This window comes from Caretta caretta, chromosome 11 (genome assembly GCF_965140235.1).
Source record: "Caretta caretta isolate rCarCar2 chromosome 11, rCarCar1.hap1, whole genome shotgun sequence".
In the NCBI taxonomy this organism is placed as follows: Eukaryota; Metazoa; Chordata; order Testudines; family Cheloniidae; genus Caretta; species Caretta caretta.
The window spans coordinates 13,934,919-13,953,933 of record NC_134216.1 but is presented as its reverse complement, the minus strand read 5'-3'; the positions used below and the strand labels follow the sequence as shown (position 1 = coordinate 13,953,933).

General features: G+C 44.7%; 1 long non-coding RNA gene across 1 annotated transcript; it reads left to right on the top strand.

Moving 5' to 3' along the window:
* Positions 1–1,231: 1,231 nt before the first annotated feature.
* Positions 1,232–11,502, top strand: LOC125644726 (uncharacterized). Its single transcript, XR_007359107.2, has 3 exons — positions 1,232–1,600; positions 7,977–8,155; positions 11,120–11,502. It is a non-coding gene; the product is annotated as an uncharacterized LOC125644726 (long non-coding RNA).
* Positions 11,503–19,015: the final 7,513 nt, after the last annotated feature.

The window sequence follows — 19,015 nt, the reverse complement described above, 5'->3', positions numbered from 1 at the left end:
ACAAACTGCCCAGGAACACACAATGAAAGAGAAATGCTGAACTAAATCTCAGTAATATGTTCTGCAATACATACTGCTCGCGGATTTAAAGCTGAATAGGATACTAAGGATGAAATTCACCCCTGTGCACAGGGCAAGCAAATAGCCTATGCATTATTAAACATCTCAAAATAGGGCTTACATGGGACTTGTGCAGTGCACAGAGCTTTCTTTAGCTCACTGCACAGCATGAATTTCACCTGACAGCTCAAAAAGTGAGGAACAGCTTTATTTATTCACGTTTGTGAGAGAGGAAAAAGCAGAGAAAACTGAAGCTCAATAATGATTATTTCCAAAATGGTATTTTTAAACAGTGATTTGCCTATTTAAAAAAAAAATCTCCTGGCCTCTTTAAATATCCATTTTATTATGTAAATCTCTTTATGGCAAGAAAATAAAAATGGGGAGGAAGAAAATAAATAAATACAACCACACTGCCAAGAACCTTCAGCATTTTTTCCCCATTAACTTTAGAGCAGCACCATATTTAGATAGCCGGACAAGAAACAGTATTGGCAATTCAAGCAATATAAGGACTTTAATGAAGAGACAAAAGACAGTTTCATGGCGAAGGTTCAGAGAAGAGCCACAAGAATGATGAAAGGATTCTAAAACATGCCTTACAGTGAAAGACTCAAGGCATTCAATCTGCTTAGTTTAACAAAAGAAGGTTATGGAGTGAGTTGATCACAGTCTATACTTATCTACGTAGGGAACAGAAATTTGATAATAGAGGGCTCTTCCTTCTAGCAGACAAAGGTATACAAGATCCAATGGCTAGAAGTTGACCTAGACAATTTCAGACTAGAAATAAGTCACATATTTTTGACAGTGAAGTTAGTTAACTTTTGGAACAATTTACCAAGGGTTTTGGTGGATTCTCCATCACTGGCAGTTTTTAAATCAAGATTGGCTGTTTTTCTAAAACATACACTCCAGTCCAAACAGGAATTAATTTAGAGAGCTCCTGTAATCTGAGCTATAAAGGATGTCAGACTAGATTATCCCAATTGTCCTGTGATAGGGCATCTGCCACACACTGGCAGAAAAGGGGTTAAAAGCAGCACGGGGGAGGCTGTGCAGGAGGCAGCCAATCACAGAAGGGCTTATAGGAGCAGCCAATCAGGGCCGGACTGGCACATATAAGAAGGGCTGCGGAACAGAGCTGGGGTAGTCATTCCCTGGAGCTTGAGAAGGGAGGAGCATGGGCTGTTGTGCAGGTGGAGAGCAGCAAGCAGCCTAGACACAGCAGTGCTGCAGGCAGAGACCTAGAGAGCTAAAGGCAGCTCCTGGCGGGCTGCAGGGATCTGCAGATTGAGGCCCTGAGGCAAGGGCAAAGAGGGTGCTGGAGCCACTGACAACAATGGCTGGACAGTGGGCTGCAGTCCTCCCAGAATGGGGGGAACAGAGTGTAGCACAGATGGAGGGCTGTGTCACTGAAGAGGATGCTGTGGTCCTGGGAGCAATGTGAGTCCAGGAACAGAGGTGACAGCATGTGAGACACCACCAGAAGAGACCGCAGCTCTAATTCCCTGGACTGCCAGCAGCAGGTGCCACAGTGGTGAGTTGTGCCCTGTCACAGGTCACTTATAATGTGTGAATTATTGTTCTTTTTTGTTGTAGTGTCTAGGAGCATCAGTCATGGACCAGGCCCCAATTGTGGTAGGCACTGTACAAACACAGAACAAATATATGATTCCTGCCCCCAAAGAGCTTGCAATCTAAGTGTATAAGACAAGAGACAACAGATGGATCACAGCCTTCCTGTGCAACCTGGAATTTGTCACTTAACTGCTTTGTACCTTAGTTTTCCCATATGTAAATTGCAGATAATACTGACTCATGGAGCTGTTATGAGGCATCAATTAATATTGGTAAGAACCCTCTGAGATATTCAGATGGAAGGTACAATAGAAACTAAAAATATTAATATTTATTAATAAGCCAGATCTGAAGAATTTGCATTGGACTTAAAGCGACTTTTCAGGAAGGCTTTAATATGTCCCAAAGCTGTGTGCAAGCCACTGCTGCTTGTGTCAGTTACCCTGTGTAAAAAGTGATGCAAAGAATCCTAGGTTTGTCTTTCGAGTGACAGGCCTACAATGAAGAAATAACTTGCAGGAGGCATTGTCAACACTGGAAAAGATAAACAGTGCTTTGGCTTTGTCATTTTCTGTTTGTCACAGGCGGGTGAAATCTTAAAGACAAGGTGGGCTCAGACCTAGCAATTACCCCTCAGCCTTGCCCCTGATATAGCCACATAGGGTCAATTAGCAATCACAGTTAGGTGTAAGGGAATTAGAGTGACTGACCAGTGGCAGAGGACTACATAAACAGAACTGAGCTCAGTTGAGAGGGAGAAGAGGAAGTAAGGAGTTCTCTCCCTCTTTGGAAAGGGTCTGGGGTAGGCAGACTGAGGAAGGCTGCAGGGACAGAATTGATCCCTGCAGTGGTCCTAGGAAGGGGGCAACATCTGGGGAGAGACTATAGAGAAGGCAGGACTCTCCTGCAGAAAGGCAAACCCCCCAGGAGCAGGATAGGCTAAGATAGGGATCTCCCTCATCTTTGTAGGCCCTAAGGGGTGCTGCCAGGTCTCTGGGGAAGGGAGGCAGTAGGGGAAGCTGACTGGGAAAGAAGCCAGATAAGAGAAGCTCTGAAGAGGCCAAGAATCAAGGGACTTCAGTGGTGCTTGAGGGGGCAGAACTATTAGTTTGGGCATTTGATTTGGCCTTTCAGCTGGACAGTTTGTTATGCCAACAGGGGACTAAACTTTGTAACTTGGTCAGAGGGGTGAGCCAGGGCAGAGTTGGTGAAAGGCAGATGGCCAGCAGGAGGCACTGGAGATAAGGACCCTGACACCGAAGGATGCTGCGGGTGGTCAGTGCACCACCTTATGTTGTTTGAACATGTGATACAGTGTGTCCTTTGCAATTGTACTCACAGTGGTATAGCCATTGCCTGCAGTCCAGAGAGCATTTATGAAACCTTTCTAGGTAGATGTGCCATTACATAGTCTGATCTCCAAGGGCCAGACTCCCCTCACCTACTCACCCTGAGTGGTACCTTCCCCCAGCAATAGTCCCATTGAAGAAAATGAGACTATACTTCACTTTTCTCTGAGTATTACTCAATGCGAGGAAAGATGGTAGCATCTGGCCCTTACACAGGGCTAAATGGTGGTACCCTTACTCTGGATAGTTCTTACACCCTGAGTACCTTACCCGATGCTTTACACAATAGTACCTTACTCTGAAGTCAATGGGACTATTTATGGAGTAAGCTATTATTGAATGTGACTAAGAGTATCACAGTCTGTTCCATGCTTCCTGTGAACATCCATATGTTTGTCTCATTATCCACCCCCAAATTCCCCCTCAGAACTCTACTTTGCTGCTGCCTACAAAAAAAACCTTGACAAGGGCTAGGCTGCTGGTGTACTGAGACCGCTGCCTATCGTTCTGACCAATATTGTCTCATTGTGTTCCCCCTCCTGTCTTCTACCTGGGGCTTGAACTCTGTTTTTGTTCTTCTGTACAGCGCCTAGCACAATGGGGTCCTGGTCCATGACTAGGGCTCCTAGGCACTATGGCAATGCAAATAAATTAATAATAACAGAACTATGATTGTGACTTTGCCACAAGCCCTGTCAATTGAGAAGAGCTTAGCTGCACTGTCCCAGGATCCAACTAGCAAGGTGCAATTCCCTCCCTGCTCCAGGGGCATAGCTATTTGCCACCGGTAGCTATTTGCTATAACACCCTCTCCCTGCACCAGCCCAGTGGCCTGGCTGTTACATTCATGGCATACAAAGAGTAGATACAGAAGTACTCTTTCTGGGAAGTTGCAGCATAACACTACTTTATTTCTTAGTAGTCAGAATCTTAACAAACAAGAACCAAAAACAGAGAGAAAGCAGGCGGCTCCCTCAGGCAGACCAGTACCACTCACCCCATCTTGCTCTAGGCTGGCTCTTTGCAGACTGACTGCTGAGGACCCAGATCTCATCCTTCCCTACAGAGCTGCTAGCCTGCAAGCCGGACCAGGAAAACCCCTGAGAGTTTAAAATGATAGCTCCTAATCTGAACACAGTTTTCAACATACCACACTGGCCAACACTCTGCCCCTGTTCCTCATGTGCCAGCTCCTGGTGAGGAGTAGCAGGATCACCGCACCCGCTTGCTCCTGACACCCAGACTCAAGATCCAGGTAGGCCATGCAGGAACATAGTCTTGCATCGTTTTGTGCCCACTCAGTTCTAGGCACAATCTAGACCCAAAAGTAGAACAATCAACGTTCCAGTTGCCATAAGAAAAGTTTCCCCAGGGAAATAAAGAAGTGTGCCTCATTGCCTACATGGTAATGTGCCTTCCTACATCCAGGAGTCCATTTTCAGTGGAATCCCTGCAGGAGTTGTATCCAGAACAGCAGCTGTAAAACTTGCTTCCCCCTCCTCAATTGGTTATAAGAGGGGATGGTTTCCTTAACTCTACCTTCCTTTAAAACATCTAAATCACTAGCACTGAGTCGCACCCACAGTTTTACTGAGCCAGTGAGAATTTATAGACTCCCAGATATTGGCATCTTTCAACCTGTGTAATCCCAAAACCAGATTTTTAAGCAGTTTGTTCCTGAATGTATCAAAAGTTGCTCCATGTAATCCTTTTCCAAGTTAATTGGCCTCAGAGTACTGTACATACAGTCAGATAAAGCGCTGGTTTTACTTTGCAGTCATTCAGAACCACAAGCTGGCTTTGCTCTTAGCCTAATGCTCTGTTATGTCAAATGAAATGGGTGTCGGACAGTCAGGTGAGGCGAACTCTGCTTACTTACAAAGTTGGCTTCTCAGAGATAAAGGGTCCTTGCACACACAAACAACCTGGTGGATCAGAGTTCAGCATCTTTTCCATTTAACATTGGACCTTGGCAGACGTGTCCTTCCTGCTGTCTTGGGGCAGGACCTTTGGCAAGACTAGGCAGCTGAGGAGTTCAGCATCCATCTTGCTAAACCCTGGTTGACATTTCTGCACAGAGCTATGCCCTGGACTGTTCACTGGAACGCATTGTCTCAGAGCATCTTATCCATTGCAAATGTGGATGGCTTTTTTTTCAGATCGAGCCTTGCGTCTGCCCTGGTGTTAGGCCTGAGCACAGTTTACCGTGCATTGCCTCTCCAATGCATTGCACTTCCCATTCACTAGGTGCCTTTTGGAACATATTTCAGCCAAACGCTTTCCTCTCCGAAAATGTCTCTGTTCGCACTGAGCACGTACCCCTTCACCACAGATGCTGTGGAAATGTGAAACGTGGCTGGAGATGACCTCTGTGTGAGAGAGCCACACAGACAGTATTAACAAGGCACAGTTTTTCTAAACACAAAGCTGGAGGGTTCCTGATTGACTACAGCCCCCACATCAGTCCAACCTCCCCTCTAACACCCAGCATCTGTGTCCACACCATTCACCCCCACCTTGCATGAGTCAGCAGCTGAAGTTGTCGCTATGGTTCCTCCAACAAGACCCCACAGAGATCCCATAAACCTGGATCTGTCCCATCTCTGCTACTTCCACCCATGCCCATGGATTCCTCATTAGACTTCACAGCAACTCTCCTCACTCACTGACCATGCCATGCCCTCCCATGCCATCCCTCCTGATCCTTGGGAACTGGAGTCCATCTCCTCAGTCTGCCTACATACCTCACTCTGCAACTTTGAAAGTAGCACCCTGGGGATAGTGATCCTTCCATTGCTCCAGTCAATACCCCCCCTCCCCCCCGGACGTTCTCTCTCCAGGTCTCAGACATGTCAGCCAGACTCTATGACCCACAGAGACCCTTTCCTGACACCACTACTCTTTATTGATGGGGCCTGCCATCTGCCTCCTCTAAGAATCCCCATCCTCATTGGCAACAGGGAATACATGCTGGAGAGGGCTCTGGGAGAAGTTGTCAACCTGCATGTGCACCTTGTAGAGATTGACTGGGAGAGTGTGTGTTTGGAGTGGGACACTCTCAGTCAGTGGCTCACCCCCACCATACACGCACACCTATTCTGCTCATGCTCCTGTATCTGGCCTGGAACCTGCTCCTGGAAGTGTATGTATCCCACCACAAAAAGACCCCACACTTCACTAGCTGCTGGGGGAAGGAACATACCACGGATTTGTCAAAAGCAAATCATGCCAAACCAACCTAATTTCGATGAAGTGAACTGTAGCTCACGAAAGCTTATGCTCAAAGACATTTGTTAGTCTCTAAGGTGCCACAAGTCCTCCTTTTCTTCTTTGACAGGGTTACTGGTCTAATATGGGAGTGGGGAGTAGCAGCAGACATGATATCTCTTGATTTTTAGTAAGGCTTTTGATACAATCCCAGATGACATTCTCATGAGCAAATTAGAGAAATGCAGTCTAAATTAAATTGTTATGAAGTGGATGCACAACTGGTTGAAAAATCATACTCAAAAAGTAGTTATCAATGATTCACTGTCAAACTAGGAGGACATATCCAATTGGGTGCCAAAGGGGTCTGGCTGGTACAAGTCAATATTTTCATTAATGACTTAGATAATGAAGTCAGGAGAGTGCTTATAAAATTTGCAGCTGACACCAAGCTGGGAGGGGTCACAAACACTTTGGAGAACAGGATTAGAATTCAAAAGGGCCTTGATAAATTGGAGAATTGGTCTGAAATCAACAAGATGAAATTCAATGAAGACACGTGCAAAGTACTACACTTTGGAAGGAAAAAAATCAAATCCACAACTACAAAATGAGGACTAACTGGCTAGGTAGTAGTGCTGCAGAAAAAGATCTGGTGGATCACAAATTGAATATGAGCCAACAGTGTGATGCAGTTACATTCCAGAATATTAGCCTTTTGTATTATTAGGAATCTCATATGTAAGACACGGGAGATGATTGTTTTCACTCTGCTCAGCACTGGTGAAACTTCAGCTGGAGCACTGAGTCCAGTTTTGGGTGCCACACTTTAAGAAAGATGTGGACAAATTGGAGAGAGTCCAGAGGAGAGCAACAAAAATGATAAGTTTTAGAAAACCTGATCTATGAGGAAAAGTTAAAAACCTGGGCATGTATATAGTCTTGGGGAAAAGAAGACTGAGGGGACCTGATAGTCCTCTTCAAATATGTTACGGGCTGTTTATAAAGAGGACAGTGATCAATTCTACTCCAAGTCCACTGGAGGTAGGACAAGAAGTAATTGACTTAATATGCAGCAAGGGAAATTTAGGTTGGAAATTAGGAAAACTTTCTATCTATAACAGTTAAGTACTGGAATAGGTTACCAAGGGAGACTGTGGAATCCCCATCACTGGAAGTTTTGAAGAACAGGTTAGACTAACACCTGTCAGGGATGGGTCTAGGTTTACTTGGTCCTGCCTCAGCTCAGGTAGCTGACCTCTTGAGGTTTTTTCCAGACCTATGATTCTGTGAGCAGCTAAAGAAGCCTCTTCAAGAACAGATGCTGCACAATATGCAGGGGATGAAGTAGGATGTGGCTAGAATAAGCCAAGAGCTGTGGTCACTGATGGACTCTGTAAGAACCTTGACTGAATACTGTGGTCAGATAGCATGATCCCCAGCAGCACCTAGAGGCTCCCACATGAACCAAATAACTACATAGGATTCTATGGCTATGTCAGTCTTACAGCACTCAGTCATAAGGAACCAGAGCAGTGCAGATTAATAGACTGTACAGAATTCTCAATCCACATGGGCAAACTCTGCCAGGAGAGATAACCAGCCCTGATGTAGGCCATTGTCTATCAGGTCTCCCCACCCTTTCTCTTTCTCTTTGTTTTATTTTCGGTAGTAAACCGTTGCTAAGGTGCAGTTATTTCCATTCATTTCATTTTTGACGAAGGTGATTTGCTAGAAAGTTCACCTATTGCATGTGGCTTTCTCCCTTACTCCCTCCAGCTGCTACTGCTGGAAAGAATGGAATCACCCACCATGCTGTTAAGAAGAAATCACAAGAAGCAGTGTGCTGCAGAAGGATCCCTAATGTGGGGGCGCATTAATGCATGATTTTCAGTCCCAACTGATACAATTATCTATCTGCACTTGCCTGGAGACTGCATCCACCTCTTCAAACCAGGGTAATATTTTTAGCCAAGTCCAACCAACAATGTCCACCTGCATTTCCAAGTGACTGGCCCTGCCTTTGCACCATTCCCTCGTTACTCTTGCTAAAACTGCTTGATAGAGACCAGTGTCTTCAGCTACTAATTCCCTTAGCAGGGACCTCATTAAACTTGATTCCTTTGTGTCACTATCTGGGTATAATGTCTACACCCTTGGTTTAGCAGGAATTTCTTCCTCCGTTTCTATCCTCCACTCATCAAGCCTTTCTTTCTTATCTCCTGTCTGCATGATGTTTTCTTCCTTCACCAGCACAAAGATTTTATTCACTCTGCATTTGCGATATAGCTTGTGTGGAGTACTGGTGACATATTGTGGCTGTACTGGTTAATCACAGGTATGTTTTCCCTAGAGCTATTGGATCTGCTTTGATGTGAAATCTGATGCCTCTTCTACCTTAATCACACTCTTTGAATCCAATCCTACAATCCCAGTGTTCCCAGAACACCCACTGAAGTCAATGGGAAGTTAGAGTATTCAAGGAAGGCAGCTTTGGCCCTTCATACTTGATATTTGTTAAAGGCTAAATGATGTAGACTTCTGATAAATATAATATTGGCATTTAATAGAGACAAACACACTATTTCTCTTTCAAAAATATTTAAACATCCACTCTATGATATTAACACTTAACATTCCCATTTATTAAAATGATTTGCAATTGCATATAGATCCTATATCTCTGTTACATCCCTGACTAGGGCCCTGAGTAAGCAAAACATTTAAGCACATGGTGAAATCCTATTGATTTAATAAAGCTAAGGTCATGCTTAAGTGCATTGCAGAATAACCCGATAACCACATAGACATTTACGCACATGCTTAATTTTAGTCTCCTTCATTTATACTCAAAGTGTAAGATACTTGGGGCAGGGACTGTGTTTTTGCTCTGCGTGTTTACAGGATCAGTCACAGTGGGGTCCCGCTCTATGACTGAGTCCATAGATGATATTGCACTATGTGTAATAAATGTTACCCCTTTGTGACCAACAGGTTAATGGAAATTTGGGGTCCTGCAGGTTGTTTCAGTTAGGAGGAGAAACTGATGTTGGAGTCAGGCATTTCTTTGATGCAATCCTGTTTATTTATAAGACCACATTTCCCTGAATACAGCAGAAATCAAACAGGAGATAGGTTTTTTTTCCACTAGGAGGGTGGTGAAATACTGGAATGCATTACCTAGGGAGGTGGTGGAATCTCCTTCCTTAGAAGTTTTTAAGGTCAGGCTTGACAAAGCCCTGGCTGGGATGATTTAGTTGGTGTTGGTCCTGCTTTGAGCAGGGGGTGGGACTAGATGACCTCCTGAGGTCCCTTCCAACTCTGATATTCTATGATTCTTTACTCACAGTTCCAAGCCTCCTTTAGCCAGTACTTTGCCCAAAAAGCAAGCTAGCGCGCGTGCTCTCGCTCTCTCTCTCTCTCTCTCAGCCATGTTCTGGCTGTGTCCTTGGCTTTCTGCCCCTTTTCTGTGATGTTTCTCTCACATGTACACTTCTGCTCAAACAATAGCCAGCCAAACCTCTCTGCAGACAAAAGTTTTGTTTGGGCCTTTGGTTTGCAGAGTGACACGTGGCTATATTTGAGTGGAGGTTGCTGCTGTTTCAGCTATCTGGTCCCTTATAGGAGCTTAATTGTGTATTATATTTATCTGTAATAAAGGGTAGTTGATACACTCACCAGTTCAAAGGAAGTTGAGCCTAACCCAAAACAATAATAATGATAGTTCAAGGCAATGGGATTATTCACATGCTTAAATTTAAGCATGTGTGTAAGTCTTTTCAGCATCAAGCCCTAGGGTTAGAGTAAGCTTACGCTTGTGTACTTCATTGATCAAGGGCCTAAATATACCCCACACTGACATTCCCGTTTAGAGAGCAGCTATAAATATTAGCTCTGACAGCATTTTCACGCTGCAGTGAATAAACATAAGTGTAAATGAACAGACTAGACTAACTCAGAAAAATCAAAGTAACTGGCTTCCCCCCATCCTGTGTTGCAATCCAAGAATGTAATATAAATTAATTAAAATATTGCCAATTTCTTTTATGCTTTAAGAGTGTATTTCCTTTTCCCCCAATATACAGTGGTGTCTAACCTTGTCAGGATTTTCTTAAATAATTCTGCCTCAGGCTAGAGAGCCCTTTTTTAATATAGCCATGATGGATCTATATGGCTCTAAGAGGCAGATTCTTCCAAACACTTACGGCATGACCTAGAGGAGACTACTGAACTGATTCTGTCAAGAAGGGTTTGTATTTTCTTCAGGGCTAGTTAGGAAAAGGGAAAAAATCTAAATATGTTTTGACATTTGTATTTCGAGTGTTATCTGTCAAATACACCAGGACAAGATCATAAATTTCCTGAAGACTGCCAGGGCTATCCAACATATCAATAGCAAGATGAACTCTATATATGATCTAGGCTGAAAGACACATTTATAAAGCACAAAAATATATGGAAAATTTGAAGACACAGCGGGGGTGTAGGGGAAGCCAGTGCCATCTTTAAAATTGCACAGTAGACATCTGGATAAATGGTGTCTGACAACTCCATCAAAATCTGGACAGAAAACAAATCTAAGAGGTCAAATGAGGTCATGATACACCCCCCCCCCCCAAAATCTGATAAGCATCCAGGAAACATATTCTTCACTCTGGTCTTTTATCACTTACATTCAGTTGGCTGCAGGGAAATTTACTCTTTAGTAAGTTTAGTACTTTTCATTTCAGTTTAACTGTAGCAGAATGGTGTAAGTTTTCCAGTTCCCAATGCCTGTTTTGTAATTTCTCTTAAATCAGCGAAGCATTGCTGAAGGAATGCTGGGAGATTGGAGCAATGACATCCAGAGATAGGGGAAATAAAAGACAGAAGCATCCCCTTGGTCTGGTCTGTTAGTACTAACCCACTTCACTTTCCTGCAGAACACCCAGCTCATCCGGTCACATGGCCATCTTGGGTACAGCCAGTGGTAAGTAAGCAGGCTACGATCAAGGAGTAGCCTTGCATATACCCATCCAAACCATTGATGCAGCTCAGGTTGAAGTGGTCAGTTTTGTTCAAGGCACTATAGAATTTGCACTGCTTTATATATTTAATTCTGTGTTCAGCATGGGTCCCTATCATGCCATTGGTTTTAAGCAGAACTGCCCCTCGACTTCAGAGCTGTTAGGACAATTTCTGATATGCCAATAGCATTAAATTAGATCCATTTCAAGGTGATCCGTTCCATATGCTTCTGCAGAGCACGCTGTATTGCTATTTTTAAGGCACTGTATTCTAATGCTGCATTCTAATAACATGCACCAAGGAGACCTGCAGGTCCCATTATTACATTATATTAAAATTCATTGTATTGGATACATTTACATTTAGAAATGTATTTGCACTGTCAGCCAAACAGCAAGAGCCATCTAGCATAAGATGCTGGGCATTGTATTAGCTACATTGATTTGTACATGGAAAATGCACAAACTGATGATACATTGTAACTAAAATGCAATACAATGTAAAGAATTGCAGTTTGTCCTCTATTGTAGTCATAGTTAGATTCCAGGTTGAATTGGGGGAAAATAGAACTGTTTTCTAATTTTTCTTGGGACCATGTACAGTAGAACCTGAGTTACAAACCCTTCAGGAATGGAGGTTGTTTGTAACTCTGAACAAAAAGTTATGGTGGTTGTTTCAGAAGCTTACAACTGAACATTGACTTAAAACAGCTTTTGAAACTTTACCATGCAGAAGAAAAATGCTGCTTTTAACCATCTTAATTAAATTAAACAAGCACAGAACATTTCCTTACCTTGTCAAATCTTTTTTTAAGCTTTTCCTTTTTTTTAGTAGTGTATGTTTAACACGGTACTATATTTGCCTTTTGGGTTTTGTGGGTTTTTTCCTCTCTCTCTCCCCTCTGCTGCTGCCTGATTGCACACTTCCAGTTCCAAATTAGGTGTGTGGCTGATCAGTCACTTCATAACTCTGGTGTTCGTAACTCTGAGGTTCCACTGTATCTGGTATTGATGTGGTTTTGTTTTACTTGATTGTAACCTTATCTTTAGTGAGTTGGCATTTATTCCAAGGTTTTCAAGATAGTGATGGGATCGTTAATTCCCTGAGTGCTGCACCACTCCCCAGCACACAGCAATGAGTTTTGTTAGCCTTTCTAATATGAACCCCTAGTTTCTGATGGGTCAACTCAGCCACACACCACCACCACCACCCCCCACACACACACACGCACTCTCTCCAGGTACTTAAGCCTGGGTGTAATTTTAAGTGTCTGAGAAGTCCTATTGATTATGTTAAATTACTTTCAAAGTGAAAGTATCTTTCTCACAATGAATGAATTTAAGAAACATTCATATGAACACGCCACTGGGACTATGGAACTGAACAAGCTTCTACAGACATTGGTCTATGACATGGGCTCTCAAACTGGAGGTCACGACCCCTCCAGGGGTCACAAGGTTATTAGGTTGGGGGTGGTGAGCTGTCAGACTCCACCCCATACCCTGCTTCATCTCCAGCATTTATAAATAGTGCTAAATATTTAAAAAGTGTTTTTAATTTAGGGGGAGGGTCACACTCAGGGGCTTGCATTGTGAAAGGGGTCACCAATACAAAAGTTTGAGAACCACTGTTTCTACGTGGATGAGAGTTTCTTCTGGGTAAACAGCTGTTTGGGTGCAGGCACTGCACAGGTGGAATTGCCTTGGGATATTTGGGATGCTGGAAGCATCCTGGTCTCTCTGGTAAGTGGTCTGCATTTCTTCCTGGTCTGAGTGAAGGTTCAGTGACCAATTCAACGTATGAAATATTAAGAATTACTAGGTTTAGAAACTATTGCCAGACAATATGGAAAAGCCAGAAATTCCAGCTTCCCCATGTTATAGTCACTTTTCTAGCCCTCTTCATTTGCAAGTTATGGACCTTAAAATCACATCATTCTGAATACCATCTTGTTTTTTCCCTCCCACTTCAATTCCAACCTGATTTTAGCACCTACTATCTCCAAAACTGATAACTAACTTTGTATATCACCATAAAGCTTGTCACCCCATCTCTCAAAGGGAATTCTAGGAGTTTGTCAAGACATTGGCCACTAAAATCTTGCTCAGCTTTGTGGGAGAGAAGGAGGTGCTGGGCGGGAGGAGGAGACAAACCAAGATGGTACTCAGAATGACCTGACTTTTCAAGTGTTTTGTTACATTAATTTGTAGTAGTTTTGTTGGTTTGAATATTAACTATGTATAGATTATGAATAGTTTCACTAAATTTAAGGAAATATTAATATTTGTGCATCAGCTGCAATCCCGCCTCCTAGCAGAGTCTAATAAGCTTTCTTAATCTGACATCATAAGCGGTTGCTGTTTCCTCATCCAAGAGATGCTACAAAAGGCCCAGTGATGTTAAGAGGAGAAGATTGGATTTAGAAAATCAATAATTTCATGTTTTAACTTCATCAGGCTGCTGGAGCTTGACCATGGACACAGAATATGTGAGTGATGTGGGACCTAACTGACCCCCTCAGACTCTGCTGGGAGAAGGAATCACAGAAGAATAGCAAATACTAATATTTCTTCATATTTTGTGAAACTATGGAAGTTGCATAACCATAATCAGGGCCCTGCCAAATTCACGGTCCATTTTGGTCCATTTCATGGTCAGGATTTTTAAAATCATAAATTTCATGATTTCAGCTATTTAAAGCTGAAATGTCAGTGTTGTAATTGTAGGGGTCTTGACCCAAAAAGGAGTCAGGGGTGGGGGAGGCAAGGTTATTGTGGGGGGAGTTGCGGTACTGCTACCCTTACTTCTGCGCTGCTGCTGACAGCACAGCCTTCAGCGCTGGGAAGCTGGAGAGCAGTGGCTGCTGGCCAGGAGCCCAGCTCAGAAGGCAGCACCACAGAAGGAAGGTTGACACGGTACGGTATCGCCACCCTTCCTTCTGCACTGCTGTCTGCAGAGCTGGGTCCTCGATCAGCAGCCGCCGCTCTCCGGCCAACCAGCTCTGAAAGCAGCAGCACAGAAGTAAGAGTAGCAACAACATACCAGGCCACCCTTATTTCTGCGCTGCTGCTGGCAGCGGCGCTGCCTTCAGAGCTGGGCACCTGGCCAGCAGCCGCCGCTCTCTGGCCACCCAGCTCTGAAGGCGGTGCAGAAGTCAGGGTGGCAATACCACGATCCCCCCCTTAAAATAACTTTGTGACCCCCCCGCAACTCCCTTCTGGGTCAGGACCCCCAATTTTTTAAATGCCAGTTTCCTCTGTGAAATCTGTATAGTATAAAAACACACAAGACCAGATTTCATGGGGGGGAAAAATAGATTTCACGGTCCATGACATGTTTTTCATGGCTGTGAATTTGGTAGGGCCCTAACCGTAATTAATGCTGGAAATAAACTATTGGGGACGAGCAGTGCCACACATCAGGAGGCATCCATGCAGCAACATTCAGTGTTTTGTGACTTGCCCACACAAGGGACACTGCTGGCCAACCAGTACAAATACTTTCAGTAGCAGTGAGTGCTGGTCCTGCAGCAGTGATTAGAAAGAGAACAGTCTGATCCCCCAGGCCCTGCTCTCCCCCACCAGCACTGCTCATCTGCATCTGGCACCCACAACCCTCAGAACGGTCATGCCCCTGCACCCAGCAGCAACCTCCAGCTTCTTGCAGAGAACCCTGGAGCCAGCACTTAATCAAGGTGAATGTTCATCTACATAGGAGAGGAGACATGTTTTCTAAGACCTGTGCATGTAACTAGCCTCCCTGAGACCCACAGAGGTAGGGACTTCCACTACAACCATCTCCAGCAACTGGGAGCACGAGGTCCTACTCCCAACAATTGTCCCTCTCCACCAGCCTTGGTGGAAGAGCCCCCATCCCACTGCCCCAGTCACAGGTTAGTTTGTGCTTGACTATTTTTTTAAAGGCATATTTATTAGAAGCCTGAGTCCTGTCTACTTACCTCCTCCAGGAGATGTGCAGTGCTATTACTGCCGGCCTAGGGCCATACTAGCTCCAGTCCTCCCACTGACTGCAAGGGAGGACCAGATCTCAGCAGGCCTGTGACTCTAGCTGAGGCGCTGCAAGGCATTCTCACCCCTCCTTAGCTCTTCAGGCTGACCAGGCCAGTCTGCTGTGGGCCTCCTAGGCTTTGCATACCCCAATGGCCACACTTGCATTGGGACAGCTAGAGCGCCAAGTCAGAGATCCCCGTGCACAACTCCCAGTGAGTAGAACAGAGTCCATAATCCAGAGGTCCCCAATCTGTGGGGCATGGAAGATCATGCAGGGGGCATGGCTGGGGCCTGGGCCAGCCCCTGCAGGGGGCAGGGAGGGAGCCCCACCTAGCTCTGCTTCTGGCCCCGCCCCCTGTCATCTGCTTCTGGCCATGGCTTCCAGCCCTGAGCCCTGGGATCCACTTCCAGCCGCAGCTGCCAGCCAAGGCCCCTGGCTACGGTCCCAGCCTCAAACCCCCTTACCTGTCCAGGTGTCTGTCCGTCCATCCCCCGAAGCCATGGCCCCACTCCTGGCCCTGGCTCTGGGGGGCACATGGGAGGCACAGACAGGGGTGAGGGGGGTGTGAGGTAAAAAGTTTGGGCACCACTGCCATAATCTGAGGAAATTCTCTGTCAGAACAGCAGTCAGGCAGAAAATAATTTTTCTAATCACCAACATTCCGCATGCTCTTCCATTCAGCTGTTAAACAGACACAATAGAAGGTCCCTATAGTGATGAAATCACACTAATAGGACAGTTGTAGAAGGCTTCCCAATTTCTCACAGCCAGGTCACCCCTGGACAACCAGAAACTGCTTCTAATCCCTCACTAAGGGGTTGGATAAATATTTAAATTGCCTATTAGAAGCTGCATTAGCTACATACAGTGCACTAATCAATGCAATAATAATGTTCAGCTCTCATGTAGCACCTTTCGTGTTCAAAGCACAGGAGCAACATTAACCAGCTGAGCCTCACAACGCTCCTGTGAGCTACTTAAGTAAGCCCTATTAGCCCCATTTTACAGGTGATGAAAGTGGGACAAAGCAGGTAAGTGACTTGCTCGAGGGCACAGCTAGTCAGTGGCAGAGCTTGGATAAGAACTCTGATGTTCCTGGTTCTCACCCCAGTAATCACTCTATTTTAAAAATGACTTTAACATAACCTGTCCTGGTAGGCACTAACGCATAAGGGTGCAGGAAAATAGGCTTTGACATGCAAGCAACTTTTGCACATAATGCAGGGGAAATGGACAGAATGCTGCAGTGACACACACAAGTGTGCTGTGTGCTACAACCACCTAATACAGCAAGACATGCGCCATGCAGCAAAAGATTACATGGTTACCTGAAAAGGGGCTGCCCTAGTGAGTGGGTGTCGTGCATTCAGGACTCTGGGGGGTTGGTGAGAAGAAACAGTGTTGTTTTGTTTTAACAGCAGGAGCACCCCAGGTTCAGGCTGAGCCCACGCAGGCTTCTGGAAATGTTTGATTCATACTGAACGAACTCACAGGCTTAACATAATCATTTCCATATTAGTCACATGATACTGAGCATATAATTACACCTACCATGCCACGAGCTGCACTCCGTAAGCACATATGCACACTGCCCCTGCTGTGAAGAGCCCTAACCACCACATTCAGCACAGGTCACCAGCTGCAGGAGAAAGATCCTGGCCTGCGATGAGTTGTCCTGGATGCATCCCCAGCTGGGTGCTTCCGCTGCAGAGGCGGGCTTGACCCCCAGGATTCCATGATGTTACTTTTGTGTGTGATTCTAAATACAAGTGAAGCACTTCCTATTGTGAGACACATTCATGGTATAAATAGTTACATCCTCTTCCTTTTGCTCTGAGGTTTAATTAATACATAGATCAACCGCTTCTAAAATTCACAAATGCTTGGGAAGATGTAAAATTTAATTAGTTTGCCCACACAACTCCATATGTCAACTGTTAGCTCAATTATTCTTTGCTGTGAAACACTGACTGCACTTTTGCACATTAGTAATTTCCCCGTATCTTGGAGTCGTCATTAATCAACACCCTCAACTCACAACACGCACACACACACACACTGAATTAAATGTTGAGCACAAGGAAACTGGATCCTTGCTAAGGAAATTGCAGCAGAATTGTGCTCATTACAAATTGACACATGCAGTACTGGGTCAGATTATAATCCTGTGACACAGGTCAGATTGCTGCATAGCTCCAGAAATGTGCTATTGTGCTCACTGGTGAAGATTTTCCATTCAGCCTGGATTCCTTTGCACCAATAGTTCAGTTGACGTGAGGTTTGCCCAGCTGCAGAGCATTCATGCAAGGCCATTTGTGACACATCTTGCAAGTGGGACAGTGCAGGGAGGATCGCAGGGGCAGAATAGACATGCAGGGTAGGTGTGCTTCAGCAAGGCTCTCCCCACTGGATCTGAATAGGGCAGTATAGAAGGGGGCTCTGGAGGGATCAAGAGCAATTTACTGTCCCAAAACCTTCACAGAGGGGCTGTGGCTAAGACCCAGCTGAAAGTGGGGAAACTGAGGCAGTAAGAAATACTGCATAATGTAATTCCTACCTCAGGATGGGCAAATCCAAAGATATGTATGCATCATCCACAAAGCTGCTGCCTATAATAGAAGATCCTTTTCAGAGGGTGGCTATAGAGTTTGGGTACACCTCACTCAAGGGACCCTGACTTGCAGCACACACAGAAGTGGGGCAGAGAGAGCAATCTGTCTCTGGGAAAGGAACATAGGGTTATCCCAAAAAGGGAAGCGGCTTTCCTCATATGCATGCAGCTCAGGGATAGAGACAGACCCCAGCGAGGGCATGTTCCACCTGGCACTGGGTAAATGGATCCCAGGAGTCAGTGCTTGGTTAAGACCAGCTTTGCCTGTGGTGAGCAGACAGGTTGTTCTACAACACCCAGCAAATGTGAGCACAGAGTGGCAAAGCGAGTGGTAGTACTATGAGTCTTGTGATACATGCTCAGTTAGCTGTACTGCTTGTTGTCAAGGTTCCTTCCCCACTCTGAACTCTAGGCTACAGATGTGGGGACCTGCATGAAAAACCCCCTAAGCTTATTTTTACCAGCTTAGGTTAAAACTTCCCCAAGGTACAAACTATTTTACCTTTTGCCCCTGGACTTTATTGCTGCCACCACCAAGTGTCTAACAAATATATAACAGGGAAAGAGCCTGCTTGGAAACGTCTTTCCCCCAAAAAATCCTCCCAAACCCTACACCCCCTTTTCTGGGGAAGGCTTGATAAAAACCCTCACCAATTTGCATAGGTGAACATAGACCCAAACCCTTGGATCTTAAGAACAATGAAAAAGCAATCAGGTTCTTCAAAGAAGAATTTTAATTGAAGAAAAAGTAAAAGAATCACCTCTGTAAAATCAGGGTGGTAAATATCTTCACAGGGTAATCAGATTCAAAACATAGAGAATCCCTCTAGGCAAAACCTTAAGTTACAAAAAGACACAAAAACAGGAATATACATTCCATTCAGCACAACTTATTTTATCAGCCATTTAAACAAAACAGAATCTAACGCATATCTAACTAGATTGCTTATTAGCCCTTTACAGGAGTTCTGACCGGCATTCCTGTTCTGGTCCCGGCAAAAAAAAAACACAGACAGAGAGAACCCTTTGTTTCTCCCCGCCTCCAGCTTTGAAAGTATCTTGTCTCCTCATTGGTCATTTTGGTCAGGTGCCAGCGAGGTTATCCTAGCTTCTTAACCCTTTACAGGTGAAAGGGTTTTTCCTCTGGCCAGGAGGGATTTAAAGGTGTTTACCCTTCCCTTTATATTTA